Source organism: Mastomys coucha, unplaced genomic scaffold (genome assembly GCF_008632895.1).
Source record: "Mastomys coucha isolate ucsf_1 unplaced genomic scaffold, UCSF_Mcou_1 pScaffold12, whole genome shotgun sequence".
NCBI classification, from domain to species: domain Eukaryota; kingdom Metazoa; phylum Chordata; class Mammalia; order Rodentia; family Muridae; genus Mastomys; species Mastomys coucha.
Window position 1 is genome coordinate 52,094,690 of NW_022196894.1, and position 15,578 is coordinate 52,110,267.

The 15,578-nt window shown below is 37.6% G+C and overlaps 1 non-coding gene across 1 annotated transcript; it reads left to right on the plus strand.

Moving 5' to 3' along the window:
* The first annotated feature begins 14,026 nt into the window (after window positions 1–14,026).
* On the plus strand, window positions 14,027–14,156 carry LOC116086725. The gene has a single exon (XR_004117088.1). It is a non-coding gene; the product is annotated as a small nucleolar RNA SNORA17 (small nucleolar RNA).
* The last annotated feature ends 1,422 nt before the right edge of the window (window positions 14,157–15,578 follow it).

Sequence of the window (15,578 nt, forward strand, 5' to 3'; positions counted from 1 at the left end):
CCTAAAGATGCCCCACTAGACCACAGGGCACATGTTCTACTCTGTTCATAGCAGCCTTGTTTGGGTTTGGCTTGGCTTGGTCCTGGCTGTGGCTTGGAGTTCAGAGTGGCCTTCTATGGGAGGTTAGACAGTGGCTCTTTAGGCGAAAGCCTTCTCCATTGCTCCCAATGAAAAGAAGCAGTCCATGGTTTTAAGACATTTATTGTCATGGCAGAAAGTGGATGAGTAAAACCATATACCGCTTCTCAGGGCGGGCCTGAAGTTAAATACCTTTTGCTGGGAGGAGTGTCTGGGAAGGAGATTTTATTGGCGAAGTCCACCAGGCCTTCATTTGAAGTCCTCATTCAAATGAAGATCTGTCCTTAAGGCTACAGGACCACAAGTCATGTTCTCAACCTGTGGAGGGGCTTGGTGTATTGCTCTTATGTGACTGATGGCCACAAATCTACAGAATGATGCAGCCTCATGCCAGGAGCCTGGTGTCAGGGAGAGGGGCAAAATTCCTTCCATCCCTTCAGGGTTACCAGGATTTCTAGCCTTATCTCAACCAGGAACCATGATGCCTTTCATTATCCTACTGTTGTGCCCAGAGTCCACGGGAAAACCCAAAGGAACCCAAGAATTGCAAAGTCCACTGTAATTTACAAAAGAGCCTTTTATTACAGTCCAGACTCGGATCATACTCTTTACATTGACTAAGAACAAGTGATCACATGTGACCCTGAGCCTGGAAAAAACATGAGTTTATATACAAAATTGGGAATTCTTAGGATGCTTTAGAGCGAGGGGAGTGAAACATTATAACCAATTGTTAGGGCGGAACTGAAGCTGGTGGGGGATTAATGGGTGTCTGTTTTGGTGTTATCAGGAACTAATTTTATGGCTGGCCATTACTGTCTGTGACCTGTGATTACCTTTTTCTATGATTTAAACGATATGGAGCTCTAATCCTCTCTGGGTTTGTTATTCTTCTGAGGTCTCAAGGATAGGCCCCTGGAGAATTCGGCCGCTTATCAGAGATTGGCAGCCAGGCTTGGTGACACGGAGACTGGGAGCATGTCTTTTTTCTTTAGCACTTGGCTCTACAAGATGTTTTCATTAAGGGGGGCTTTTGGATAGTGCCGTTCTAACACTTGCCTAACTTCTGTCACAGCTGCCAGGGAGAGATGGACAAGGGAGGGAGCCCTGTGGTAGCTGCAGTGGTGAGACTAGCTGCCTCCTTATTGCACTTGCCTTGGTCAGGAAGGGAAAATTGGAAGCTTTCTGCAGGGACAAATTGTCTATACACAACACTGGAGTTTCTTAGGTAAGGTTTTTAACCACAGAGTGCTAATATTAGTAATTCAGGGGTCACTACACTACAATTTTCCATATAAACGCTCACATTTTCTCATATACAGACTTATCCCTATTGTTCCATTGAGACACAGAGAAAATGGATTAATCCGAGATCAATTTTTATTTTCTTGCTCATAATTCTATATTATGTGTATACTTTATGAAATTTGTAAAGACAACCTGTCGTTGGTATTAGGAATACCTGAACAATGTTGGATAGTTTTAATTCTACAACCTTCACCAACATCACCTTTCAGTTCCTGAATGAACATGTTTCTTCAAAGGAAACTTCTGCTAATAATGTAACAAGCAGAACAAATAATGGATTCTAAAGGACTTATTTTGAATATTGGAAACCATGACTCAAGACTTACTGAGTTTCAGGGCATTGTGAAGCAAGAACTTATGGAGATAAATGGGTCAAGTTTCAGAACTGGGAACTGTAAACACATGAAGGTTCTAACCTCTTTGGTGAGTGAACGTTTTAGATACCTAGAGATTTTCAGGGATACATTCTCTTTGCCTGTGGAACTAAGGCTTTTGAATTAAGGAATGGCTGACACTGGCAATTTGTTTTGGTGTTATGGCTGCCATATCTGAACTACAAAAACAGAAGAAGTCTAATGGATGACTGGCTGTGAACTATGTTGCTGTGGTTGATGCTTTCAGTGACAGTTTTAAACATTACTGCCTTTACAGTTATCAGAGTTCAGATAACTGAATGGTGGAATAATGCACATAGACTTCCTCATTTGTTGCAATGTAAAATACAGACTCATTATTGCATGTCTTAGCAACCATATATTATGTCGTATATCATAATCATTATTCAAATATGGACAGAATTTGCCTTTGTGTTTATTCAATTCAAAGCAAATATAACAATACATTGTGATCGAGTCTGGCTGCACAGTTTCCAGGAAAATAAATATGATAGAATGTGCTTTCATTTCGGGCAGAAACTACTTTCTGGCTCAACCTGACTGTGTGTTCTGTGAACTATGAAGATCAGTCAGTGCTGAAGTTGACCTTGATGCTTAGAGTCTTATTTGTTCTACCTAAAATACACTACAAGGAAACAAACTGAGATTTGAAGCCAACCTATACTCGTTATAAAATGCATCCGGTGAGAAAATAGAACAATCATGTCAAGATTTTGAAGTATAGAGCACAATTTCAGTCTAGAGGAGTAGATTACTTAGGAAATGGTCTGCTGTGAGTCTTCCTACCTTGCAAGGTTTTGAAGGTGTTTTCTGGGTAGGGTAAAAAGTGAAGTCCTAGATGCTAGGGAGATGATTCTGTTGGAAAAGCTGCTAAAACATGCAGACCTGTGTTCTTGATCCCCAAGATCCATTGAAAAAGTTAGGTAAATTTAGATGAATCATAGATCCACCTGATCACTGATTACTCCTCACCAAATTTGCTATGCATAAAAAATAACCAAGAAGAGTTTAGGAATTTGGCTTACCCTGATGCTTAGAATTGTTTCAGAAAGATTTGTGCCTGAAACATAAAAATAAAGTTTCCCAACTGATAGAATTTGTAAAATCTTTTTTATCAGCTTATTCTCAGCCACACATTTTCTAGTAACTCACAAGTATTGACAATTAGAAAAGATTTTCTCCAAGATTACCAGAATATTTTCCAGATAAATATTGATGAAAACACAGTAATTTGCCTGTGCATATTGAATTTATTCCTAGAGTAGTATATCACTAATGAAAATGTTTTTCTGTTTAGTGGACTATGGACACACTGGCTATTTTTTCTAGTAGATAATTAGTAGATGGACAGGGAACTATGGATGATAAGGAAAATGACTCAATTTCTTTTTGACACGTAAACTTGCATATTTGTCTAAATGAACCCATGTGCCCATCCTTGTTGAGATTTAGTCTTTTGCTGTTTATTGTATGCAAAGTGTGAGCTACAACATCTGGTTACCCTAGAGACTAGAGAGTCGAAAAGTAAACCCAAGTGACACTATGTGATCTTGCCCCCAAGTCACTTCTGATTTGCAGGTAAAGAAGCTGACAGCCAAAGCTGAGCAGCAGAAGAGACATAGGTGAGGTTTAGGATTCCTAGGCTTGGGGTTAGTGGAGAACCATGAGGAGAAGGAGAAGGTGAAGGAGGAAGAGAGAGATGCCGTGGGTTAGGAATCAAGAGAACCTGGCCCTAAGGGCTAGCCAATTGAAGTTAAGAGCAACCCAGATGAAACATTTTAAGCATCTATAACTTGGAGTTATAGATAGGAAAGTAGATTCTAAACACATAGAGGATAGATATATGCCCAGTTCATTTGCTGTATAAAGCTTACTATAAATAATAAAAATTGTGTTTCTCTTATGTGGGAACTGAGTGGTCAATGGTGTGGTAGAAATACTGGATTAAGATTAAAATTTTCAAAAGCCACGTCAATTTCTGTAGATGACTTTAAAATCTGGACTGTTAACTAAAGATATGCTATTCTTGCTTCCATTTAGTAAGTGAAGGCAAAGAACCCATGCTACCATTCTGAAGAAGATACTGGAATTCATCAGACTAGAGAAGGCTTAACCTTTCACATGATATTTTCCTCTCATTATTTCACAGACAAGAAAGACAAATTACTTAACATTTAATAACTTCTAAAATGTATTTACTTAAAGCATATATATTCTATAGCCTATGATGCAAAGGCAAACTAACATAAACAAGGTAGCTTATAACAGCAGGAATTTATTCTTTCACAGTTCTGAAATTTAAACTTCTCAGATAACATGTTGGCTGAGCTGTGCTCCTCTAGCCCTTCAGTGTGTACACTTCCTTGTCTTTTCTAAGATCATAAGCTTCTGTTCTGTCCTTGTTTGTGAGAACATAACTTGTCTCTGCCTCAATGGATCCACAATAATCTCTCCTATCACCTTGCCATAGAACACCCATTGTATAAGTTAAAGGAATGATTGTGTTCAGTATTTCCACTTTTAAGATTATTTTTATCCATAAAGGCCCTACTTCCAAGTGATGTGACATTTTGAAGTACAGATAGCTAGGCTGTTAGCACTTATCTAGGGTTATAAATAGAACTATTTCTCTTGCCTCTAAAATATAAATGCTTTCAATGTGGCTTGAATGGGAAGTGTCCCCCATAGGTTCATGTATTTCAACACCCGTGCCTCAGTTGGAAGCACCAATTAACAAAGTTACAGACTCTTAAGATATGGAGACTTGAAGAAAAAAGAACACAATAGGAGCCAAATTTAATGGTTCAAAACCTTCCCTTACATCACAGTTTCACTCTGCTTCTTATGTACACATGAGATCTGATACTTCCTATTCCTGCTCCCGCCCCCATGCCTGCCTGCTGCAAGGCTATCCTCACCATTATGGACTCTAGCCCTAAGAAACATGAATAATACACTTCTATTGATGATAGAATAATACTACACACACAAATTTATGAGATGGTGTATAATGTCACTAGCATTAGAAAGAGCACCTAAATTTGAATGGAACTTAGTGGGCTACAACTAAGTGGAATCTCTACAAAGTGACAGTACTGAAAAAAGTGATTTAACCCATATTTTGTGGAACATAGCTTGGTAAGACTGTATAGTTTTGTGAATTTTATGAGTAGATAAAAATACTCAAAGTACAGTCAAATTTCATACATGCTAATCAGAAAATCTAACACTCCAGTATATCTGCAACCCGAAAATATACATTATTTATAAATAATCATATTTTCACATTTAAACCTCCATCAATAAATTTTATTTTAACTTTTCCCATTTATTATATTTTGTTCTATTCATATTGTAGAAAATAATTTATTTAAAATTTCTGCAGTATACATTTGTACATGAAAGTAAGTGATATAATAGCATAGAAGAAACCAAAGTGTAATATTATATATTTCATTGGTTATTAAATCCCAGTTGCAATATCACAAAATTTAAAATGTGACAATCTGCCTCATACAACCCATCACCCATAAACACAATCCATTCCTATTGAGAAAAAAAAAAAACTGGTTTTCACAGTTGATTGGGGTCCTTATCTGCATTGATATTTCAATTAAAGAATAAATATTTTGAAAAAACTTTATGTAATTCACATATCCTCCTCATTTTGAGGGATGAAATTGTGAATATATATAAAATCTCAAGATAAAAAGAATGCCATTACCTATTTAGGTGCAAGGGCTTGTTTTTAACAAAAAAGAGTAGTAAACAAGTCAAGACTTCATGTAAAGTTGTCATCTCAAGGACCAAAAATTGGAAACTAAAATAATATATTCATAAATAACTATCATTCACTCAAAAATATTCATGTTTTGAGTGTATCCTAGTTATGGTGCTAAATGCTGGGCTATGGCCAGGAGCAAAAAACTAGAAGCCCTACTTTCGTAGTTTGTATATCTTAGAAGACTAAGACAGATCATAAGCATGGAAATCTAAAATATACAGCATAAATTCTATTGATAATTGATGTGTTATAGAAGAAGGAAATGGGGTCTGAAGTAAAGCAATTTACATGGAGTGCAGTAAATGTATCACATCTGCTTCAGGCGTTTTACAGCTTTACATGCCATTACACTGAAATTTTAAGGCATTTTAAAATAAATTCATAATGTAGGCATTGTATTTTGAATTTATTTCAGGGAAATTGAGGCACAGAGATTTATTAGTATCCCTAGAACCATTCAAATATTTATAAGAATAGTCAAGAATCCAATTTAGTTTTGCCTTGCATCAGTAAGAAAGCTTTGTCAAATTTCACACCACATCTTTATAGTAGTGAATACTATGTGCAATCATACAGTTCTTAAGGAATACTCCTAGACATACTATATTTACTATCTTTTCTAATTCCTCCTAGTCCAGTTGCGATAAATAGTAGTGTTTATTATAATACATGTCAATGTTTGCTTTTGTAACTAAGACATATTTTTATCATAATGTTTTAGTATGTACTCAAGCTTCATAATAACATATATTTTCATAAAGGGAAACTACCAGAATTAGGTAAGAATATTAAATGCCATATTAGTCATGTAGTTTAAAAATGCTTAAGCATTACCCTTGACTATCCAGGCATACTCTTCCCAATAAAATATCTTATAAAAATATACACAGAGAAGACTAAAAAAAAGGGGGGGTGTAGTTTTATTCTTTACTGTATAAGAACTGATTGTGCCTACCCCTTCAAGGAGAAATCAATTATACCCTCACAAATGAATAAATAAAACACATGATATATGGATCAGAAAATGGATATTAGTGTGAAAAGGTGTTGAGGTTTGGTCTTTCCTTGTATTGTAAAGCTAAATATTGGCTCCTGGGGCCTGGCTGTCCCCAGGGATGAGAGAATCCACATGTAGACCCAAGTGATACTATGTGACCCTGCCCCACAAGTTATCTCTGATTGAGAATAAAGATGCCTACTGGGCACAATTGACATAGGTAGGGTTTGGAGATCTTGGAGTCTAAGGAAAACCAAGAGAAGGAGAAGAGAGGTTGTAGGAAGAGGAGAAGATACCATGGGTTAGGTAAATCATAAAAGTATGGCCAAGAGGGCTAGCCAGTTAGAATTAAGAGCTGTCTAGAAGGGACATGGCTAGTAATAATTTGGGGTTATTGATATAGAAGTAGATTATAATAGCTTCAAGGGTAGATTCCTTCCCAGCTCTAGTGCTGATTAAAGCATAAGTATAAAGAATGTATGTCTCTTATCCAGGAACTGAATGGTCATAAGCAGAGTAGAAACTCTCATTTGAGATTAAATATCAACTACAACTTAAAGACTACAGAGGTCTACCGTCATCAGCAGATCATGGGGATTAGATGAACTACAGAAATGCTGAAAGTAAGACCTATAAGAAAATAAACATACCTGATCACTTCAAGGCTCAGGAAGGAAGAGTAAGGAGCCTTCCTCTAAATTTCCAAAGCAAAGACAAGAAAAACAAACTCTTTAAAGGTCCTCAAACCTCTGGAAGCAGAAGCTGAGATCACTTGGTGCTCAGCATCCCATTTCACTACCTAAAATGCCTTGACAGGGAAGGTTCAGGGAGACTCTTTGCTAGGAAGAGGACTGAAGAGAGAAAATTGGCCACAACTTCTCTAAACCTCCCAACTACAAACAGCACCAACGTCTGAGAGTCATAAAACCACATGCACACCTTCATTGCATGAATAGACTGACCTGAAGTCATCTCACAGAACTCAAGACCAGAGACACGGACAAACATACAACCTGAGCACAGGTAGAATGAACATATCTGCTGAGCGGTTGACTAAAAACATGAGGTTGACCACATCGTAGGCAAGGACACAAGTTCATGGAAGGGCAGTATGACCATCCAGCACTTGAGGAAAATAATGAGGAGTGGGTCATAGTCAAGGGTTAGTGTCAGCACTGAGGTGGGAAACCTCCTAAGGGAAGGCCTGCCCTACTAATGTCTGGCTAGCTTTTTAGTCCAACGAATAACCCTTTTATACTCCACTCCGACACTGCATACTGAACTATATGTTTTAACAGTAACCTGTTAAACACATGAAAAGATGTAGATCTAAACACATGAAAAGCCAGCATTCCTTAAGGACAGTTTGCTCATTTCAAGTATATTCCAAGTATTTCAATTCTTCAAATATAGAAAAGATAACACCAACTCAGGAAGGAATAGTGAGTGTTGCTATAATATCTTGTTACATCTCTGTCACTTTTGGTTTTCTAATATATTCACTTACTCCTAAATCATTATATTCACTTATTCCTAAGTCAATGGTCTTAATCATTCTATTTTCATTCCTGTATTGTTTGGTTATCTTTTATAACACATGTCTTTGATTGTTTACTTATTTTATTGGATTCTCTCTACATTTTTATCAAACATTCCTGTGACTTCCTTACATTCCTAAGTTATTTTTACTTTGTATTATCACCCAGCCCTGTTTTATTTTTTCCATGTGTTTCTGTAGTTTACTGATCTCTGAACTCTGTTTACCCTGCCTCTAACCCAAGTGCTATTTTTCATTTATTCTTTCTCCTCCACATTTTCTTGTGATCTCATACTTACACCTGTTATTACTAGAATCAATTTCCTACCATTTCTTAACTTAATAACTAATATCTAAGACAAACATTATATACTACTTTTTTCCTCAAAACTTATTGAAGTGTTAAGGTGAATGATTGTTAAATGAAGTACGATAATTTTATATGCATATTCATCCTACCTATAAGCTATGAGTAGAGTTATCATTCCACTTTCAGAGGTAACCAAGTCCATGCCCAGTACACCTTAAATGCCTTAAGCTCATGAGAGATGATGTCCCCTCCCTACTCCATTCTAGACAATTTTTGAATGACAAAAATCATTTCAATATAATCAAAGAGATTTAAAAATGAAATTCAACCAATAAATTGATCCTATAAGTTACATTCCAATAACGAGAGCCTTTACTATCAGGAAAATACACATTTAAATAGTGTGGAGACTCTAGCTCACATCAGTTAGGAAAAAATGGCCATAACTAGGAAAACAAAGGGGGAAATTATGATGAAAAAAACTCAGCACCAAGGAAACATTGTTGCATTGCTTATACAATTGTCAGTTGTGATACCCACTGTGGAGATAAATATGGAGTTTCTTCAAACAAATAATAAACTCAACTGCATGGCCTATATATATGACTCTTCAGTATTCATCTGAAGGCCACCAAGTGCACATGGCATAGAGACATCTGTACATCAGTATCTGTCACACCACTGTTTATAGATCCAATCCATCTTACTAGCCTAGGTATCCGGTAAGAAAATACAGTGTTATATTATGTTTATTGTATTATTCCTCCTTTTAACATTATATAAACATATGTAATGGAATTTTAGTAATCAAAACATTATATTACTCATGGGAGAATAGGTATAATCAGAGATTATCCTGTTGAGCAATATAATTCAGACACAGAAAGACAAATATCACTTTATGTAGGACATAAAGTCAATAATGCAGGTGACTTGAAAAAAGGATCAAGCTGTGTTGGAATAAGGAGCTTAGATGGATGCAGGAGAAACTCTAAGAGTACACTGTACAGGCTAAATATGATATAATTATATGATATAATTATATGAAAATCTCTTTTAAAACATATTATGTACAATGAACATATATTAACATCATTTCTTGAAAATGACTCCTCATTATTCACCTAATACCAAAGACTAAAGAAAATATCAAACTATAAATAGATACATAAAAAATGTTGTAAATCCATATAGTGGATTTTTACCCAGTCACATAAAGAAATTAGATATGTATCATACAACAAGACTATTCAAGAAAAGTATGTTATGCTCATGAAATTGGTTACAAAATAGTCATAGATTATATTGTTCCAATACTCACAATCAAGTAATACAAAGAGAATGCTATCATTATATGTTTGAGGTTATAAGAAAAGATTAAGAGTGACAGATGATAAATGTGAAGTTTTTGTTGAGATGTTGAAATACTTTAAGTGAAGCATAAACAAGGGCTGTACAACTTGTTGAGTTAGCTTAAAACATTTGAAGAGTGGATTTAATAAAATTCTAATTAAAAAAGGAATTCACATGACATACATTCACACACCCAATTACTGAGCGCTTGTTAATTTTTAAAGTGTCACTTAAGAGCATCAAGGTGAAAAAAAATGCACCTAAGTACTAAAATGCAATTATTTACTCCTCCTTGAACTTAGATATAGTATTGAAGGAGGTCCTTGAGATGTTTCCAGGTTTCCCATATAGGCTAAGAACTCAGTTCAAAGAAAAAAGAGAAAGAGTATAATCTTAATATAGATTTAAGCTTGCCTTTCAGGTATATAACTGTTCAAAATTCACACATATACACAAACACACACATTTATATAATATATATATATATAATTTATATAATATATATAACATAAATGCTGATCTCAATTACTGTGCTTCTGTACAGAAAGAATATAATAATGACTATCATAATGCTATGCCTGTATACTAAATGTTATAGTTTACCTTGAATAACAGTTCATTATAAGATCTATGCTCTTAGTAACTATTCTTGTCTTTTCCTTGCAATACATAGCACAATCTCAGTGGCATAACTGTTTGGCAAAATGCTAACCATTTCTCCTTATTTGTATTTCACTGGAACTGCAAATTCAATAATACTTATTTCTGTATTTCCTAAAACAATTTTAGAGATGCTTCACAATTAATTTTACTAACATTTCTTTAATCTCTTTCCAACCACGGATTTTGTTTCCCCATTTGACATATGTATACACATTATTTATCTCTCTCAATTACCAATTAGTACCTAAGAGAGAATGCTTCCTGTGCTGTAAAGATCATTAGTAAATGTAAAAATGAAGCTGGATAAAGACATGACCATTAGCACAAAATTGAACATCAAATATGGCTGAACTCTGAATTTCCTGAAAAGCACTAAAACCAAGGACTCAAAAAAAAAAAAGATTAACATTTTATTCTAATTATAATGGATCAAAGATCTGTCCACTAATAAGTACAGCTATACTTTTGGAAGCAGACTAGTTGTATATTATTCACACAATCACAAAACACATAATTGTTGATAGTATACAGTAATATAAAGTTTTTCTTATATCAAGACCTTTAATTTCTGTATTCTTATTAGTTTTAGTCACATTTATTATTTACTATTTAACAAATTTTTATGCTGTTTCTCATCTCTCATTTTATATTAATAATTGGACTCTCATTGATTCAATGGGTATGGTCTTAAATGCTGGATAACTATGCAGACTTTATATTGATAAAACAGGTAAAATATTTATTATTTTTCCTTCAGTATATTTTTGTTCCTATGGAAATTAATATTTGCCATGTGTAATGTACAAACTATGAAAATACTGTATTTGTTAATTTCTACAGTAATTTATCAAAAAACAAGGTAATACATATGAATTTTCCCCATTCTACTCACAGTTCACTAACTACAAACAAAATAATACATCTTTGTAGGTAGGGAGATATGAAAAGAATTTGTGGGGACAGGTGTCACTGTCATATCAAACATCAGCATGGTAGCATAGTTGATATGTATTTGTTAATGTACATGTCTGGAAGTAAGAAGTCTGAAGTAGACATCAGAAGGTTCAAGTGAAAGAGGTCAAAGAATTTGACTCCTGTGAGCTCCAGGAGCAAATCTGTGCCCTTGACATGCCCAATTTCTGGACATCTCCAACCCCTGTCTTGTGCCAACGTTCCTCATTTTCAAAGTCAGAAATACGCTGGCTTCAATTTTTGTGTTTTGACACCCTCTTGCCTTGTTAAAATTTTTCTAATCGATTATTTTGTTTATTTACATTTCAAATGTTATCCCCCTTTCATGTTTCCTCCCCGAGAACCCACCTTCTAACCCCCCTCCCCACTGCCTCCACGAGGGTGCTCCCCTACCCACACTCCCATTCCTACCCCACCGCCCTAGCATTCTCCTACTCTGGGGCATCAAGCCTTCACAGGACAAAGGGCTCCCCATCAATGGAAAGTCCTACTAATCTATGAGGACGACTCTAGATAAAATTCTTGCAATGGGGGATATGGAACCTAAAATGGACACCTCTTGTAACCAAGCAATACTTCTAACCCAGGAGCTGATGGAAACATATGCAGAGATCCACAGACAAATATTATATAGAGCGCAGGGAACTGTGTGAAAGATGGGAAGGAAGGAGAAAGAGAGGTCAAGGACACCACAAGGAAACCAACAGAATCAACTAACCTGCTGCTATAAGGACTCACAGAGACTGAACTATCAACCTGAGCCTATGAACGGAATGGAACTAGGCTGCCTATACATATGTGACAGATATGCAGCTTAGTCTTCATGTGGGACTACTAATAGCAGAAACAAGGCCTGTCTCTCACTCTGTTGCTGGGCTGTCTTGTTGAGCCTCAGTAGGCAAAGAGACACCTAGTATACTGCAATTTGATATTGTTGTAGCCCCGAATTACTGATGCTAACTCTCGGCAGCTAATTGTCCTGTTTCCTGGAAGCCTCACCAAAGAGACTCTAGTGTTGTGTGCAGACAGTTTGCCTCTTTTTCCCCCTGCTGAGGCTCTCATTCTCCCTCCTGCCCATAGCAAGCACAGTATGCAGGCAGCTGGCTTCTGTGCTGCGTCCTCCTGCAGCAAGCTCAGGGCTCTCTTCCTCTACCTAGCTGTTCTGAGGGAACCCAGTCTGGTGTTAACTTGGCACTGCCCATAAAATCCCTCTTAATGAGGAGTTGCAGAGATTAACTATGGAGCAGAGACCGAAGGAAGGGCACCTTAGGATGAACAACAATATGAACTAACTAGTACCCTCAGAGCTCCCAGGGTCTCAACCACCAACCAAGGACTGCACATGGAGGGGTCTGATTGTTCTGGCAGCATGTGTATAGTAGAGGATTGCAATTTGATCATCAATAGGAGGAGAGGACCTCGGCCCTGTGAAGGTTCTGTGCCCCAGTGTAGGGGAATGCCAGGGCCAATAAGTGGGAGAGGGTGGGATGGCAGGCATGGGGAGGGGGGAGGCAACAGGGGTTTGTTTTTGTTTGTTTCTTTGTTTTTTGGAGGGGAAACTGGGAATGGAGAAATTTACATGTAAGTAAAGAAAATATCTAATAAAAAAATAAAATAAAATAAAAAAGAAAAGAAAATACCCTGAGGAGCCACAAATGCTTTCTCTCTCTCTGATAAATGGCAGGACTCTCCAGGTATCTGTCCTTGGGACCTTAAAGAAATAACAAACTCAAAGAAGATTAAGGCCCCACATTTGAGTCATGAAAAAAATAATCAGAGGTAACAGACAATTATAGCCAGCCAGAAAATTAGTCCCTGATAGCCCCACAAAAGACAGTCGTTAATCCCACTCCCAGCTTCAGTTCAGTCTCACCAAATGGTATCATGTTTGAGTTACAGCTTACCTAACCCCACCTCCATTCCCCTTCACCCTAAGCATTCAAAGAATTCTTAACTACACTGTATATAAACCCAATGCTTTCTGAACTCGGGGTTGTATACCAGCACCTACATAGTAGGGGGTGGGGAGGGGTTGTGATCAGAGTCAAGACTTGAAATAATAAAAAGACTCTTGCAAAGTGCACCTGACTTCACAATTCTTGGGCTAGTCTGGGTTTCCCTTGAACTTAGGGCATAACAATACACCAGATTTGGTTGATATCCATGAGAGACCTTCCCTTCTTTGAAGAGAAAGGGAAGAGTGGTTGGGTAGAGGAGAAGAGGAAGGACTGGGAAGAGAGGAAGGAGGGAAATCTCTGATCTGGATGTAAAGTAAATAAATAAATTAATGAAACTAAAACAACAACAAAACGCTTTGCAAATAGTTTGTATCTATTGTCCCATCATGTCTAGCTACACAACAATGTCACTGGTTGTGAGAACTTAAGATGCCAATCCAAAGATAAACATTTATCATTCTATGAAGTATGTTAATATTTGCAGTACACTACAAACTTTGATATTTAGAAAATGATGTTAATTATCCTGGGAACACAGTCATTTAAATGGGCAAGGCTACAGCAACAATAACAATCATGGTAGTATTAGCCAAATGTACTTGCAACTGTAAATTGTTTCCATGATTGTCACATACTAGTGCAAATCTTTCCATTAAAAATTAGTGTTTCTCAATGAAACCAGCAACATTGCAGGCGTGACTGCTGTTCACACTGGGTCAATAGGTGGCAGAGAAAAGAGAGGTTATGTTTATGCTCGGTGTTCTGACCTGTGAACACTTGAATGATTAGTAGTCTAACATTCTCTAAAAACAGCAAGCCTGAGACAACCACCAGTCTGGTACTAGACAGGGAGCTAGCCTGAGATGACCCCTGCCTGGTACATCTCAGACATTAAGAGACCCTGGGAGCCAGTATGAGATATAAGTGGTATAAATGGTGGAGAAATAGAAGAGAAAAATAAAAAGAAAGAGAAGGATATAGGCACATTGAAGAAGGGCAGAACTGTGACTCAAGGGTAGTGAGATACAGCCTGATGTGAGTAATGGGTGATGGCACCTAGGACCATGGTGGGATTCTAGCCTGTGCTGTCACCCGAGGCCATGTATGTGTCCATGGCCCTGCAGCAGGAGAGGTCATACCACCAAAGGAAAGATCATGTCCAGGGACATGTTGATGTCTGTTAGTTGTGAAGAATTGGCCTCACCTCTCACCAGGGCAACATGGAAGAGCTGTCCCTGAATATTTAGGAGCAGAAGAGCTGACCATACCCCTTGCAAGCTGCAGTACTCAGAACACTGGCATGTCACATTGCCCAAGCAGCTAGGTAGACCTGGCCCTGGTTGTGGAAGTGGCAGGTGAGCTAGTCCTGAGAGTATGAGCATAAGAACACTGGCCCTGCCACTTATCCTCCATGCAGTAGCATGCACAAGGAGGAGATGCCCTCCTCATCCCTTGCTACCTGTGGCAGGCCCAAAGGTCAGGAGAGTGGGAGAACTGTTCTGGTCCCTAGCCTGCTGTAGCACTCAGGGCAGCACATTCTGTACCTCCTGGGCAGCACAGTAGAGGGGGGCATTGATGGTGGGCACAGGTAAGCCAGTACCTAGGACAAGAAAACTGTAGAGCTGGCCCTGCCCCCTTGCTTGAGGAAGCATTGGATGGGTCAACAACAAGGGCAGGGCAGGAGAGCTCAGCCTGATGGTGTGGATGCAGGAAAGCTGGTGAGTTAACCAGGTCAGATACCTCTCAGACTCAGATCCAGATCTTTTTTGAATTCTCCCACCCAAACATTTCATCCCATCAATGAACTACTAGAGTGAATAAGGGACTGGTCCTACAGATCTAAAATTACATGATCTCCATGACACAGGGAAACAAAAGAATGTCTGAGAGGAATTTTAGTGAGGATCCGGTATTAATAGTGTAGCAGAAGCCAGAGGGCTCATACCAGACAGAGGACTATTTGGAATGAACATTTGCAATCAAAAAAGTGTGGACAAAAGGGACATATTGTAGGAAACACTGTGACACACTAGTTTCACAATGAGGGTTTTTTTCCCTCTGTTGGGGAGAAGATTGTAAAGATGGAGAACAGGTAAGAAAGGAGAGGGACATGAGTTGGATTGGGGTGGATTATGTAAAAATCACAAAAAAGAAATAAAATTTTTTTTAAAAAAATAATGTTTCTCCTTATTCCATGAGTATGTGATCACAAGTTTCTATTTG